Consider the following 14,012-nt stretch of genomic DNA (forward strand, 5'->3'; position numbering starts at 1 on the left):
ATCGTTAATGTATAATATGAATAATTTCGGTCCCAAGACTGAACCCTGAGGCACCCCACATACAATGTCCAGTTCACTCGACTGATGTTCACCCAACTTCACAAATTGGCGCCTCTGCGTCAAATAACTATTAATCCAATTCAAAGCCACTCCTCTGATCCCGTATTTTTCTAGCTTGCACATTAATAATTCATGGTTGATTGTGTCAAATGCCTTTTTTAGGTCAATAAATATTCCTATTGTGTATTTATTTGAGTTACATTAACTTTGAATAAGTTAGCAGAAGTAAAATTTCTAAATTTTGATAATGTGAAATAATAACTCTGATTAACAGAAGTAAAAATTGTAAGCTGGACAAACTGAAAATCTAAACCTAAGTTAAATTTCCAAACTCAAGACTTTACTTAAGTTAGTTGCCTTGAAATGTTGTTTCCTCAACTTTTTATTTTTTACAGTGCACACTGTTCTTGTCTTTCTCAGCACAGCCAAAGCTACAGTATCTGTTGCCAATAGTTCATCTTCAACTATCGCTGGAGGAGACAGAGGGAGGAAAGACAAAGGCAAAGTGTAAACGTCAAAAGGAGAACAAAATAGGAAAGAGGAAAGCATAAGTGACTGATAGGAAAAAATAGGGCAACGAGCAATGAATATTGATTCTCTTCATTAAGAGTGAGTAATGCAGCCATTTGTCCATGCTGCCGGCTGTGGGCAAATGGCTATGGATATCTGTTTGCGATTGGGACATGTGCAGTACCCATGTGTTAATGTAAATCATTGTACTGTGTAACATAAAAAACCGAATTGTGCTCTGTAGGCTATTGACACACGCACCATGATTTCAACAAGAGTTGTTAAATCTGCAGAATATGTCTGAATGTCTTTGTCCTACTTGCTCTCATGCACACACAGCACACACGTTTGCTGGTTTGTATGTCGGGGTTAATAGTAGATGTTTACCCATGTTAATGAAGGGGATAATGATGTGAGTATGAATTGCTCTTCCCTTTCTAATGATGCTACCAAACTGCTGGGGGCCACTCATTTTCAGCAATGGTACCGTTAATCTACAGTCTGTTGGAGTCTTACAGCCCTCAGCTGAAAGACCCTGCCCCTATCCTGCTAACCCCCGGAAAGAAATTGGCATGCTACAGCCAAATAGATAAATTTTGACAAATGTTGCATGAAACAGCAAGGTATTTTTACCAGCCCTATTAGTTTAGCCTCAATTTTTCTTAGTATGCCCTGCTGCCTCTGATGTCTTTAAGGAACACAACAGTGTGATGTTTGATTTTCTCAGTGGTTTTGTATCTTAATATGCATGCAAACTTGTATGTCTTTTCTGTCTGTGCTTGTTCACTTCATTCTCTTGTTCTCCTCACGCAGCAGCACAGTTGAATGACTCACAGCCGCATGAATTAGCCCAGTCAGATCCAGCCTGAGCTATTTTTAGCCTGCCCATTAAGAAGTTTTGGAGTGTGTCTGCACTCTGTTAGAATGCTTAAACATCAGCACTGCTGCAGCAGCTGGGGATGATATGAGCAGAGAAGAGAGATGAAAGGATGGATATAGGTGGATTGGTGAGGGATCATATAGGATGTCATATGGTCAGAAACTGTGAAACTATCAGCATAGTGTATCTTTGTGGACTTTTTGTAGCTTGGTTCCTCCCCACTCATGTTCAAAGTACAAAGTCAGTAGTCATTGATGGATTCAAACTGTTATTTGAACTTGTTTGAGTAGAAATTGTTTGACGCTGTTACACAGTGAGTTGTAACGTTATTCTTTTGAACATATTTGTGGATATTGCCACCTGATAGTATGGATACTGAGAGCTATATTTTAATGATGCAATTAGAAATATGATTTAAACTTGGTTTAGATTACTACAATATCAGCAACAGATATATCCTTGTCATTTAGTATTATTACATTATACATTGTATGGTCAAATTTGACTGGTCATAATAGCTACATGCAGAGTGGCTTCCTAATTATAAATTCATTCTGTTTTAAGCAGGGCAAAAGAGACAATTTTATACATGTGACAACATAGTACATGACTGAAACAACGGCTGGATGAACTATAGGTCATTTCAGTCTGGTGGATGGGTGCTCTTAGCACATCAGGACAAATAAAATGTCAGAAGGTGCTCTCAGAGTCCAAGGGCACAGGGAGTGGATGCTAGACAGAGAAGAGGTTAATGGTCAAATAATACCCGCTCTGTGTATATTTATTTCCTCCTCTTAAACCAAATATTATATGGATTCAATTCAGTTCAATTTGTGTAATGCCAAAGCACAATAAAATTCATCTCAGGACACTTTACAAAGTAAGGTCTAGACCTTACTATTATTATTGTTATTATTATAGAGAAAAAAAACAAACAAATCCAGTGATTGCTCATCAGAAATTTGGAGCTCCAGAGCCAGGGATGCCAGCAGAAAGGTAAGGGAGAGAGAGAGAGGACACGCTATGGGAGAGAGGAGAGGAGAGAAGCTCAGAGCATCATAGGGGGCAGCATAACTAAGGGAAGGTTCAGGGTCACCTGATCCAGCCCTAACTATAAGCTTTATCAAAAAGGAAAGTCTTAAGTCTAATCTTAAAGGTAGAGAGGGTGTCTGCCTCCCAAACTGAGACTGGGAGTTGGTTCCATAGGAGAGGAGCTTGATAGCTAAAGGCTCTGCCTCCCATTCTGCTTCTGTGGACTCTAGGAACCACAAGTAAACCTGCACTCTGAGAGCAAAGTGCTCTGTTAGGATGATAAGGCACTATGAGGTCTTTAACGTACAATGGAGCCTTGTCATTAAGGGCTTTGTATGTTAGGAGAATGATTTTAAAATCTATTCTAGAATTTACAGGGAACCAGTGGAGAGAATCTAATATGGAAAAGATGTGATCTTTCTTGCTAGTTCCTGTCAGTACTCTGGCTGCAGAATTTTGGAATAACTGTAGGCTTTTGGGGGACTTACTGGGACATCCTGATGGTAAAGAGTTACAGTAGTCCAGCCTGGAAGTAATAAATGCATGGACCAGTTTTTCAGCATCACTTTGAAAGAGGATGCTCCTGATTTTGCCAATATTGTGCAGATGAAAGAAGGCAGATCTAGAGACTTGGTTTATATGTGATTTAAAGGACATATTCTGATCAAAGATGACTCCAAGGTTCCTTAGAGTAGTACTGGAGGCCAGTGCTATGTCAACTAGAGTAACTATATATTGTTAGATGGCATATTTCTAAGATTTTCAGGCCCAGGTACAATAACTATGGTTTTGCTGGATTTTAGAAATAAGAAATTACAGGTTATCCAGGCCTTTATGTCTTGAAGACATGCTTGAAGCTTAACCAATTGATCAAATTCATCCGGGCTCATAGATAAATATAACCGAGTATCATCTGCACAGCAATGGAAAATTAGTGCTGTTTATTAATAATATTTCCTAAGGGGAGCATGTGTACAGTAAAGAGAATTGGACCTAGTACAGAGCCCTTCTGTGATGGACTCTAAATCCTCACTGAAAATCCTCAAACAAATCATTCTTGTGCAAGTGGTCACATATTTGCTTTTCAACAGCTTTTTCACTCTTGCCCCACATCAAGAAGGACCTGTTCAGGGCATACCCTGCCTTGTGCCCAGTGTCAGCTGGGATTTTTTCCAGGCCCCCATGACACTCTACAAGATAAGTGGAATAATAATGGATGGATGGATGGATTTTAGTCATTCCTTATCTGGCTCAATATTTTGAAGCTCCTGAATACATTTTTGAATTGCTGCCTACATATAAACATAGTCTCTCAGATCGGCTAACTGGTGTCTACCGGATGTTCCAAGAGCCTGACTTAAGATGAAGGGAGTGCTTGGTCTTTATTATCACACCTTTCCCTCTGCTTGCTGTGCAGGAGAAAGGAAATCTCTTTTTTTCTCCCCCTTTTTTCTCCCCCCTTTATGTTATACCTGTGCTTGCATAAGGCTTAACAGAATTATTCAGGGGTTCCTCAACAGGAGCTATGAGAAACAACTGAATTCCATAAATTGCATGCAGGCGAAATCTGTCCATCAGGTTAAACACAATTACTTCAATTATAAATTTTCAATATTATGTATTTTTTAAAATAAATTCACGAGAATCACTATCATTTACAAAGGAGCCTATTTATTTTGATATGTGTAATTTCTCTTATTCAGTACAGTCTGCTCATGAAGACCAAATCTGTGAATGTGGTAGGAACAGTTTTGTGGTTCTCCATAGATTAAAAAAATGGTAGAATTATAATTTTAATATAAAAATTACATTTATTGCTTTGATCCCCAATGTGTCTTCATCCATCATCAGGCCCCCTCATACTCAGTTACCTTGTCCATTTTGATTATTACAGCTTTAATTCTACATTTTGTCTTACTGTTCAGGTTTATTCAGCCTGTAGTTTTACTGTTCTTAAGCACATAAAAATAACAGAAAAGCATTTATCTTTCATTAGCAAACTGCTCTTGGTTAAGTTCTCTCATGACACCATAATTTTGTCTATACAGGCCCAGACTGCAAATATTGTTGATAGTGAATTCACTTAGTAACTCTTGTAAAATGCAAAGCAAGTATGCTAATGCTGACACCACCAAGCTGTGTATGTACACTTGCATGCAAATGGACAGTTTTTTTCTTGTTTGTTTTTATTTTTACATTTTCATGTTTACGCAGAGACAAGCTTCAGCTCTATGTGGATTCAGCAGATAGATTAGCATAACAACTAATCCTTTTTATTAAAAAGAAAGACAGAATATTAACAACAAGTTGGAAGACATGTCTTTGGTATTAATGTATAGCTGAGTCAGTGTAATAGACTGGCAGTTCCAGAGGGGTCCCGCTGAAGTGTCTTACGATGTCATATGTATGTACATGTGTGTGACTTTGTGTGAGTGTGTGGTTGTTGTTTGTTTGTTCGCAGCAGAGTGATGATACTATCTGCACTTTTCATCAGAAGTCAGTCAAGTGTGTTGAGCCATCTCTCTCTCCGTGAAGGACAGAGCCATAACACATCAAAATAGATGGTGACACTATTTGAACAATGAATCAAAGCTGAATCGGGTCTCACAGTGGAACAGAGACATACCATGTTTGATAGGGGCCGGATTGAATGACAGCAGGTCATGTGTGTATACACACAGAGACAGGTAAACAAGAACATACACACATGGGCAGGTTACTGCGTTTCCCGCTGGAAGTCCAGTCTATTTCACAGTGGTATGGCCGCTGTTGCACATCTGCAGCAGACATTCTTACAAGTAAGACACTGTAGACAAACTTGGTTGAGTCATTTTGTTAGATAAACTCTTTAACTGCTTTGACTGGCTGTGAAAAATGTGACACACACACATACCAACTTACCTGGCAGGTACATGATGGGACATGACTTGGTCACATAGGTGGATTGTAATTTGGTCATAACTAGAGCACCAGCTCTTAATGTCAGAAGTTCTGAATCTCATTGTGTCTCCAGTTTTACATTTTCGTTGACATCTTGATTGTAAATAACTATTTTTCTTCGCCATTGGATGTATGCATTCTTGCAGTTTTGTGACAGTCACATGATAAAATGTCATTAATATGCCCACTAGCTCTGTGTGAATATACAAGTACTCCAGATTATACGCTGCTGTTCTCTCACATGGGGTGGGTCACTCCAGCTCACTTGGACATTACACAAACTTTGGACTAGAGAGCTGGCAGGGTGAAGTCTGCTTAAGGTCTGGATCAACTGATCCAGGCATTTGCATTCTCACATACAGCTCCTCCGGGTCCCTCAGATTATTTCAGGGTTCTAGTGCATGTCTGAAAGGGGCTTCAGAGAGAGAGAGAGAGACAAAGGAACTGAAGAGAGCAATGTCTGAAGGCTTCCTGGCTGAGCAGTCCAGAACAGTCTTCCCTCGTTGATGACCTCTTGGCTGGTTACTTCTTCAAAAGAAAGGACAATAAAGAACAAGCCAACCGACCAAGCACAGCAAGGGTTGTCACACATATCAGTCACTGGTTAGGGGAGTTCCAATATATAAAACCTACTGATTCAGTCAGTGACATTGATAAAGTTAAAGATACATTTGTTCTTATACTGAACAGTCCTACTCTTCTGTTTCTGCTATCCTACAATGTTGCTGCTGCTTGTATTTGACTAAACTGTTCAAGGATTCCTCCACTTTGACAGAGCTGAGGTATTTATAGGCATTGGTCTCTGCCTTCGACACTTAAACGATAACAGCACGCTATCTGAAGGCTCTTCAGCAAACCAACCAATTCTGAGGGAGAGGAGGAGGAGAAAAACAGCAGAGAAGGAGATATATGAAATCATGTGAATATGCTGGAGGCTGAAACAGAATGGGACAGTTTTTGGTACTGCTCATCCAAGAAGGCATATTTCACTTTCAAAATGAAGAACATTGGATGTCCTTTAACAGGAAAATGGTGCTGAGATATTTTGAGTAGCCATCTGCACAAAATGGACGTTCATGAGAGCCTTTAATCATCTCTAAGTGAGGATAAGAGGGAGGCCAGGCGCAGTTTTTTCAGTTATACAAGCTGGGCAGCAAACCAGTAGCAGGACTAATGGATGACCTCCAGGTCAAAGTCTTAGGAAAGGAATTGAAAAGACATTGGGACTTGAAAATGGACTGTTGTCCAGTTGTGGTATCAGATCTGCCTGTGCTATGTAGCAGGATAGACGGGGTGGTAACAGTTGTGAAGGCAGAGCAACCAAACTCCACATATTGTGGCCTGTACTGGGGTAAGTCACTCTCTGCCCACAATTCTCTGCACTGTTCTGCCATCAACACACAGACTAGACAGCTCATAGGCAATGTAATGTTAAAATGGTATATTGTCAAACAACCTAAAATTATCCCCTTTGGTAAGTGTGAGAAACTTGCAATATGACTCAGCGTGAGGGGAAATGTATTAAAGACTGAAGAAAAGTGTCTGTCTGCAAGTATACAAATGTTTTCATTTTTAGAAGAGGAGGGTGTGCACTGCTACAAATATGAGTATGATAGAGAGCTTGATTCAGTGCAAACAAAAAAACCACTATATTGTAATTGGAGAGAACCTTGAAATATCCATCCATTATCTATACTTGGAGAGAACCTTGAAATATCCATCCATTATCTATACCACTTATCTGGCCCAGGTTTGAGTCAGGGTTGTGTCAGGAAGGGCATCCGGCGTAAAACACGTGCCAAATGTCAACATGCGAGTTGTCAGTGTGACGACTTGCTGTGGCGACCCCTAAAACGGGAAAAGCCGAAAGTAACTTTCTTTCCTTTATATCACTTATTCCTGAATAGGGGAGCTGGAGCCAATCCCAGCTGACATTGGGTGAGAGGCAGGGTACACCCTGGACAGGCAAGTCTATCACAGGGCTGATATGTAGCAAACAACCACACACTTACTCCTACAGGCAATTTAGAGTCACCAATCTATCTAAGCTGCCTGTTTTTAGACTGTAGGAGGAAGCCGAAGTACCCAGAGAGAACCCATGCAGGCACTGGGAGAACATGCACACTCCACACAGAAAGGCCCCAGGTCGGCTGGGGCTTGAACCCAGAGCCCTCTTGCTGTGAGGCGACAGCGCTAACCACTTTGCCGCTGTGCCAACCTTCTCTAAATATGTGTCAAATATTTTAGAAAGACTTGTTAGATAACAATTGAAGGTCTTACCATTTGTCCATTTTCCTTTGTTCTTGCTTTGCTTTACCTTCTCTTTATCTCAGCCCCACTTTACTCCACACACAGGAAGCTTTTCTTTTTTTTAATTCTTTTTATGTTTGTAATTAAAGGTTAGTACTGATGTATCCCTTTTTAAGAGAGAGATGACCTGATTATCAAATAAATCCCATTACTCATTCAACCTTCTTTTGCTCTTAATAAACCTAGAGGGGGCAGATCTGACATTTTAACTTATAGGGTCAAGGCAAATCATTTCACTCTTACACTTGATAAACACTTTTTCTTTATAGCTGGCCTTACTAGATATCATCTTCTGTCTTATTTTATTACAAGCCTGGCTCCCTAATGGATCGTTAGTACTTTCAGTGTCATTGTCTGTCTGTACTCCAGTCAAACGCCTTGTTACTTGTACTGCTCATACTAAAAGGAGGGCATTAGGTTTATATCCAGGAACAGTCTATGCCCTCATTCACAGTCTTGCTTTCTCCTTCCTTCTTGGCTTCTAAAGTGTGGACAGGTTGTCTTGATGTATGAAAGGCTCACCAGAGGCCTGTGACTCCATAAAGGTAGGGTGATAAGTGGGGAGACATGGTAAACAATTAAATCTGGGGATAACATTTCCCATTTTTACACAGTCCCTCAAAAAAAGACCATTACGGTGTTGCGCTCAGTTGGTCACATGAAATGTGACACATGGTTGTTACAAATGGAAAAAAAAAGAGCTAGAGAGAGGTTCAAGCCTTTTCTCACGTTCACACTGCTGCCCAGTAACAGTGTGAAGTGGGTGTTGACATCCAAGTTGTCAGATTTGGAAGGTTACAGTAATTGATGGACACAGCCCTGCAGTTCTGATGTGGGAAAGGTGTGGGAGGACGCTATTATCCATGAGCTAACGTTGCATTACGCTGCATTACATGCATTTCCTATAAATTCTTCATGTGTGTGTGAAGATAACCTGAATCCAAAGGTGGACTCTGCCCCAAACAATGAAAACTAATATATAGATGCATTAAACAGTGATCGCCGAAAATCATAGACCACATACAGTAATATCAAAAAGGGTTTGAGTTCATGTAAATCTTAAGGATTATAACTTTAACCAAGCCTGAACCATATGGAAGATCAAAAATGATCAATGTGAATGGATAATATTTGGAACTGTCATATGGATTGTTTTGGAAATAGACTAAATCAGACTTTTTGGTTAACTCATATAAATATATATCTCATATAACTCATATAAACTGTTTCTTGTCATTTACTGTCCTCCTCCTCACTGGTTTACTCTATTTCAGTCTTCTGTTTTAATCTGTCCTCCCTGTCCTCCCACTTTAACATCGCATCCCACCAGCTCCCAGTTAATTGGTACCCTGCACCCAGCTTTTTATATGCATGTATATACAGTATATGTATGCAGGAAAATACTTCGATTAATTATGTGCTGCATCACACACATATCAGATACGCTGCTCATACAGTTTAAGCTTTGTCACCTTTGATGTTGAAGATTATCCTGAAGCTTCACCTCGTGTGTGTGATTTGAATTCCATAGGTGTACAGAAGAGATGAAGATTAAATTGATACACAGCCTGGTCATAGGTTGTCTTTATCCTCTGGCGGGTCAAACACGAAAGTGTTGAAGACTTCAATGGCCTGTGGTCCTGCTACAGTTAGCAAAAGTGCTACCTTCCTTGTGTCCGGCTTCGTATCCAGTCCCATAGCCTGACATACAGGTTAGACTGCTGCTTGAAAGCACGCCAATTTTCGTCGACATTCCCCGACCACCTCAAACTCTCGGGCGGTTTTAGTTCCATGTCGACTCACTCCGCGAACTCAGTTTACTCCTGGTACCATGTTGTGTTTTCTTTTAATCATCATGAGGCTACAATTGTACCAAGAACGCTCTTCTTTTTTTTGGAACTCCCTCTAAGTCTATTCACAACATTCCCAGAACACAGCGCCTCCCTGGCGGTACTATGTGTAACTGCACTGATCATTACAATTACCACCACCAACTGGACGGGAGTGTGGATCGGGAAGCTAACATTTAGCATCTGCTGAACACATATAGAACATTAAAAACACTATGAAGGTGGTGGATGGATTGGGAGTGGGTGAATGGGTCCAACAAACGCCTGAATATCACATAGACAAACGGAGATTGAGTCCTGTGTCGGACGTTATGCAGCATTGTACTTTTCATTTGAGAGAGTTGACCAAACCCTAACCATGCTGTGAAACTGGCTTGTCAAGAACCATCTGAGGAATAGAAAAGCAGGAAGACTAAATGATGGAAGAGGAAAAATAAAATGAAGACACTACTCTGTCCTCTGTGTTGTTTGGAAGTCAGTTAGCCTTGTAACCACCTGCGCAGTCCAGGGACCCACTGTTGGCTATGGGGAATAACAGGCACACTGTGTGACAGCACAAAAGAGGAAGAAAGAGAATGGCTCTGTCTTTATTTTTCTTTTGCAACAAGCAACTCCTCACAGGCTGTGTTGCTCTCAGGTAGTTGCTACACCAGAGAGTCCAGCATTGTTCTGATTATTTAAACAGTGTTTTAGTATTCAAGGTGCTGGGAGCCCCCAGCGTTTACAACACCCCCTACTTAGTCTTACCTGGTTTAGGAGGTTAACATGCACACCATGAATGAGTAAGCAGTGAGAGAGACAGAGAAAAGGAAAGGAGGGATGAATGGGGGTGTGGAAGGAAAGAATTAAAAAGCCATTGAGGCTGATTTGACTGTGTTTGTGTGATTGTGTGTGCATGTTTGTATGCAGCTCTTATCAGTGGTGAAACAGCATAGGTTAATAATCATTGAGAAGGGTTGAGAGATGGTTTGTGTGTGTTGGTGTTTCTGTGCATCTGTTTGTATGTGATGTGTCTCGTGTCCTTCAGTCAAAGACAGTGACAGTGTTGCCATCTATCAATAATGGGCTTTATAACAGACGTTGAACAGAGTGGCAGAAAGAGCTGCAGTATTACAGTGTCACACATAGCTTGATGTGCTAAATATACTTTCATCTTGACTATAACAGTTTTCACAGCTATCACCAGTGAGAGAAGCTAGTTCTCACATTATTATGGATGAGTTACCACTTAGAACACATAGAAGCAAAACATCATAGATTAAGCAGATGTAGGGAGTTTCTATCTAAGTTATATGATGCTATCAAAAGTCTCACTTGTGTATTTGCTTGCTGTAGTCCAGTGTGATTAGTTGGTAAAATGCTGCCAGTTGAACTCTGGTTAAGATAAGTTACCAAGACAAGCTGTTATAGAAGCATGTTGCTCTTCGGGACACGTCTTCGTCCTCGGGTTCTACAAGTGCAGGAGTCAGTTGCTGTCACTCACAAGAATATATTTCATACTGTACCTATTGTGCCTCTAGTTTATATGTCTGTCCAACAGAATCAAAATAAAACCTATACATCGACCAGATTTTAGATTTGATTTCTCCTGTGCTACTTACTGTTTTCATAAGCAGTTTCTTGCCACCATGTGCGTTTCTAGTACAAGATGCAGCATCCTCTTTCTAATGAAAATGCCATTCTCTCTAGATCTCTCTCATTAAACCATACTCTAAGCCCACCTCCTAAAGTGCACTTGTATTGTCCTCAGAGTAAAATTACCTTCTTCTCTGTGCTTCCTTTTGTTTGTGTTTACTAAATACTATGCTCTTTGCTACGTTGTCATTTATTTGTTTTTTGTTTTTTATTTTTTTGTTTTACTGTTTAATTGTCTTAATTAAGCGTGCCTGAAAAAAAAACAGTACCTCTGTCAATATTGTGTGAGTAATCTGAAGGAACAGTGGAGCAAAATGTTCCATCTTGACATCAGTACTACTGTATGTCCAAACACTGTCCAAAAAAAAACCCCATAATGGTAATCATCAAATATGCTTCATTTTAACATGACTGTATAACAAACATTTTCCTGAGTAACATCCAGGGAGGTCATGAATGCCTTTGTTCACTGAAATCTCAGTATGCTTGCCAGATAATGACAGCCCAGATGATGTAGCTTTGGTGCAGACTGGATGACATTTCTTTGTTTTATTCCCATCTGGTGCTACACCCCATCCTGGAAAACAAGCCAGAAAAAATAACAAATACTATAGGTTTTTATAGAAACCTATGTTATGATATGCATTAACTTCAACAATATGATTTACTTAGCGGACGGCCTTTGTCCTGTCTCTCATTGCCTGCCTCTGTTTGTGTGTCTGTAATAGAAGGAAGTGGAGTTGAGGTTGTCTGGGTTGTAGGAACCCTGCCTTTAGATGCTCCTGGGTTGTACAAAATAGATGACAGTTGTGATGAATGAGCTGCATTTTGCCCTCTTAGACTTCATCTGATGTCACATGGTGCATGCACACACACACATGCACACACGCACGTCTTCATTGCTTTTGGGAGCATTACATTGAATTACATTAATTTCCTGGAGACCTACCCTAACCTTAATCATGACCACTACTTGACTGACCCTTACCTTAACTGTAAACCAAGTAAACCCTAAAATTCAATCCTTTATTTGGTCCCCACATGGAAAGCCAGGTCCCCACTATGTGAGTGTCTGAACACATTCCGGTTCTTACAGTGTGAGTAATACTAGGCAATGTGCACACTGTACATACACAAAAGCATATACCACTTATGCTGACAAAAACGCTGTCAGTCTGCACATTCAAACTCACCAACTCCCAAAATTATTCATTTGGATGATTCTCTTTTGTCCATTTTTGAAGTGAGGGCTTTGTGTGTGTGTGTGTGTGTGTGTGTGTGTGTGTGTGTGTGTGTGTGTGTGTGTGTGTGTGTGAGAGAGAGAGAGAGAGAGAGAGAGAGAGAGAGAGACAGAGAGAGAAGGCTCTAAAAGACAGACTCTAAATGTTCAGGAAAGGCAAGCCCTGACTCATCCAAAAATATGTTCCCAAATATCACATCTTCAGTACTTCCCTGTGACAACCTATTCTAACAAAATGCCACATCTTTTCTCACACCGCTAGATGTGGAGTTACCCTTTCACCCAGACAAAATACCAACCAACTCTCCTTTCACCTCTCTTTTCCCTCTCACCACCTCAGGTAACCTGTAACTCAGTGTTAATTTGCACATTTCACTATTTGTCAGTGATGGATTCTTGGTCAATCTACCAAACTACTTGTGAGGATATTGTATTTTGTGTTTCAGGTATCCACTTTCCCTCAGACTGCCCTTTCTGCTTCTGTTTTAGTTTGTGATTTTGTGCATTTCATATCTGTGTGCAGTCATCTTAGTCATCCGGGTTAAGAGATGTCATATCCATCCACATGAAGAGGGCTTTTATCTCCATAGAAATAAATGCTCTGCATCATCTGACCTGAACTGAAAAAGTTGAACAACTGAACATGTTTTACCCAGTCCATTGTATTTTGACTTAATAACTTGGTTTCAAAATAATAAATGCATGATACATGCCCCTTACTTGACTGCAGAAACTCATCTTTTGCATTTTCAAGCTGATTTTTTTCCTTAATATTGAGCAAAATTATGACTCTTGAAAGAATAACACCTTTCCTCTCAGTACCAAAACATTTAGAATTTGTATGTTGATGCCCAGTAGTTTATACTGTATCTATTTGTGGTTGTGCTGTATACATCTGATGATTCATAGAAACAACAAAACACACTACCTTACAGTAAAATTATTTAGACAGGGCATTACCAATATCACCAAGTTGTTTTTCAACCACAAAAATTGCTTTGCTGCTAGTTTTTTATTCAACCAAGCCACAGGTTAAACACATACTGTATCATTGCAGCCAGTGACCATAATTATGACTCGCTGATCAGATGACTGGCTCTGGCTTTGGGAAGATGCGTGCCTTGTTATCAGATAGGCAGAGTGTGGTCTGTGCATCAGGTTTTATAATATAGGGCACTTTCACTAAAAGAGTATTCTTGCTGTGAGTGGAGTATGTGTAATGAGGGCAGAGGAAAACTATGCATTTGCAGTCATGCTGAAACAAAGGAATGTGGAACGGAGATAGAGATTCATGCAGCATTGCTTCTGGAGAGTGAAGAAATGGCACAAGCAAGCAAGATTACAGTAGAAAGGCAGATGAAGAAAATGAGAAGGCAGGTGAGAGAGGAAGAGTGAAGACTCAAGGGTCAAAGTTAAGCATGAAATTGGGAATTTGGTGCAGACAGATGCATTCTTTTTAGCCCCTCTGCTGTGTCAGTGGATGCAGTTATCACAGCTTCAGGTTGTTCTCAGCTGACAGTCTGTCACTCAGCAGACTCGGAGGGACAGGCTCTAG

At 40.2% G+C, this 14,012-nt stretch overlaps 1 protein-coding gene across 10 annotated transcripts in view; it reads left to right on the top strand.

Annotated features, from left to right (window-relative positions):
• The window catches only part of shank3a (SH3 and multiple ankyrin repeat domains 3a), a 166,570-nt gene that overhangs the window by 131,487 nt on the left and 21,071 nt on the right, over window positions 1–14,012 (top strand). The window lies entirely within an intron of this gene.

Source organism: Monopterus albus, unplaced genomic scaffold (genome assembly GCF_001952655.1).
Source record: "Monopterus albus unplaced genomic scaffold, M_albus_1.0 scaffold5.1, whole genome shotgun sequence".
Lineage (NCBI taxonomy): Eukaryota > Metazoa > Chordata > Actinopteri > Synbranchiformes > Synbranchidae > Monopterus > Monopterus albus.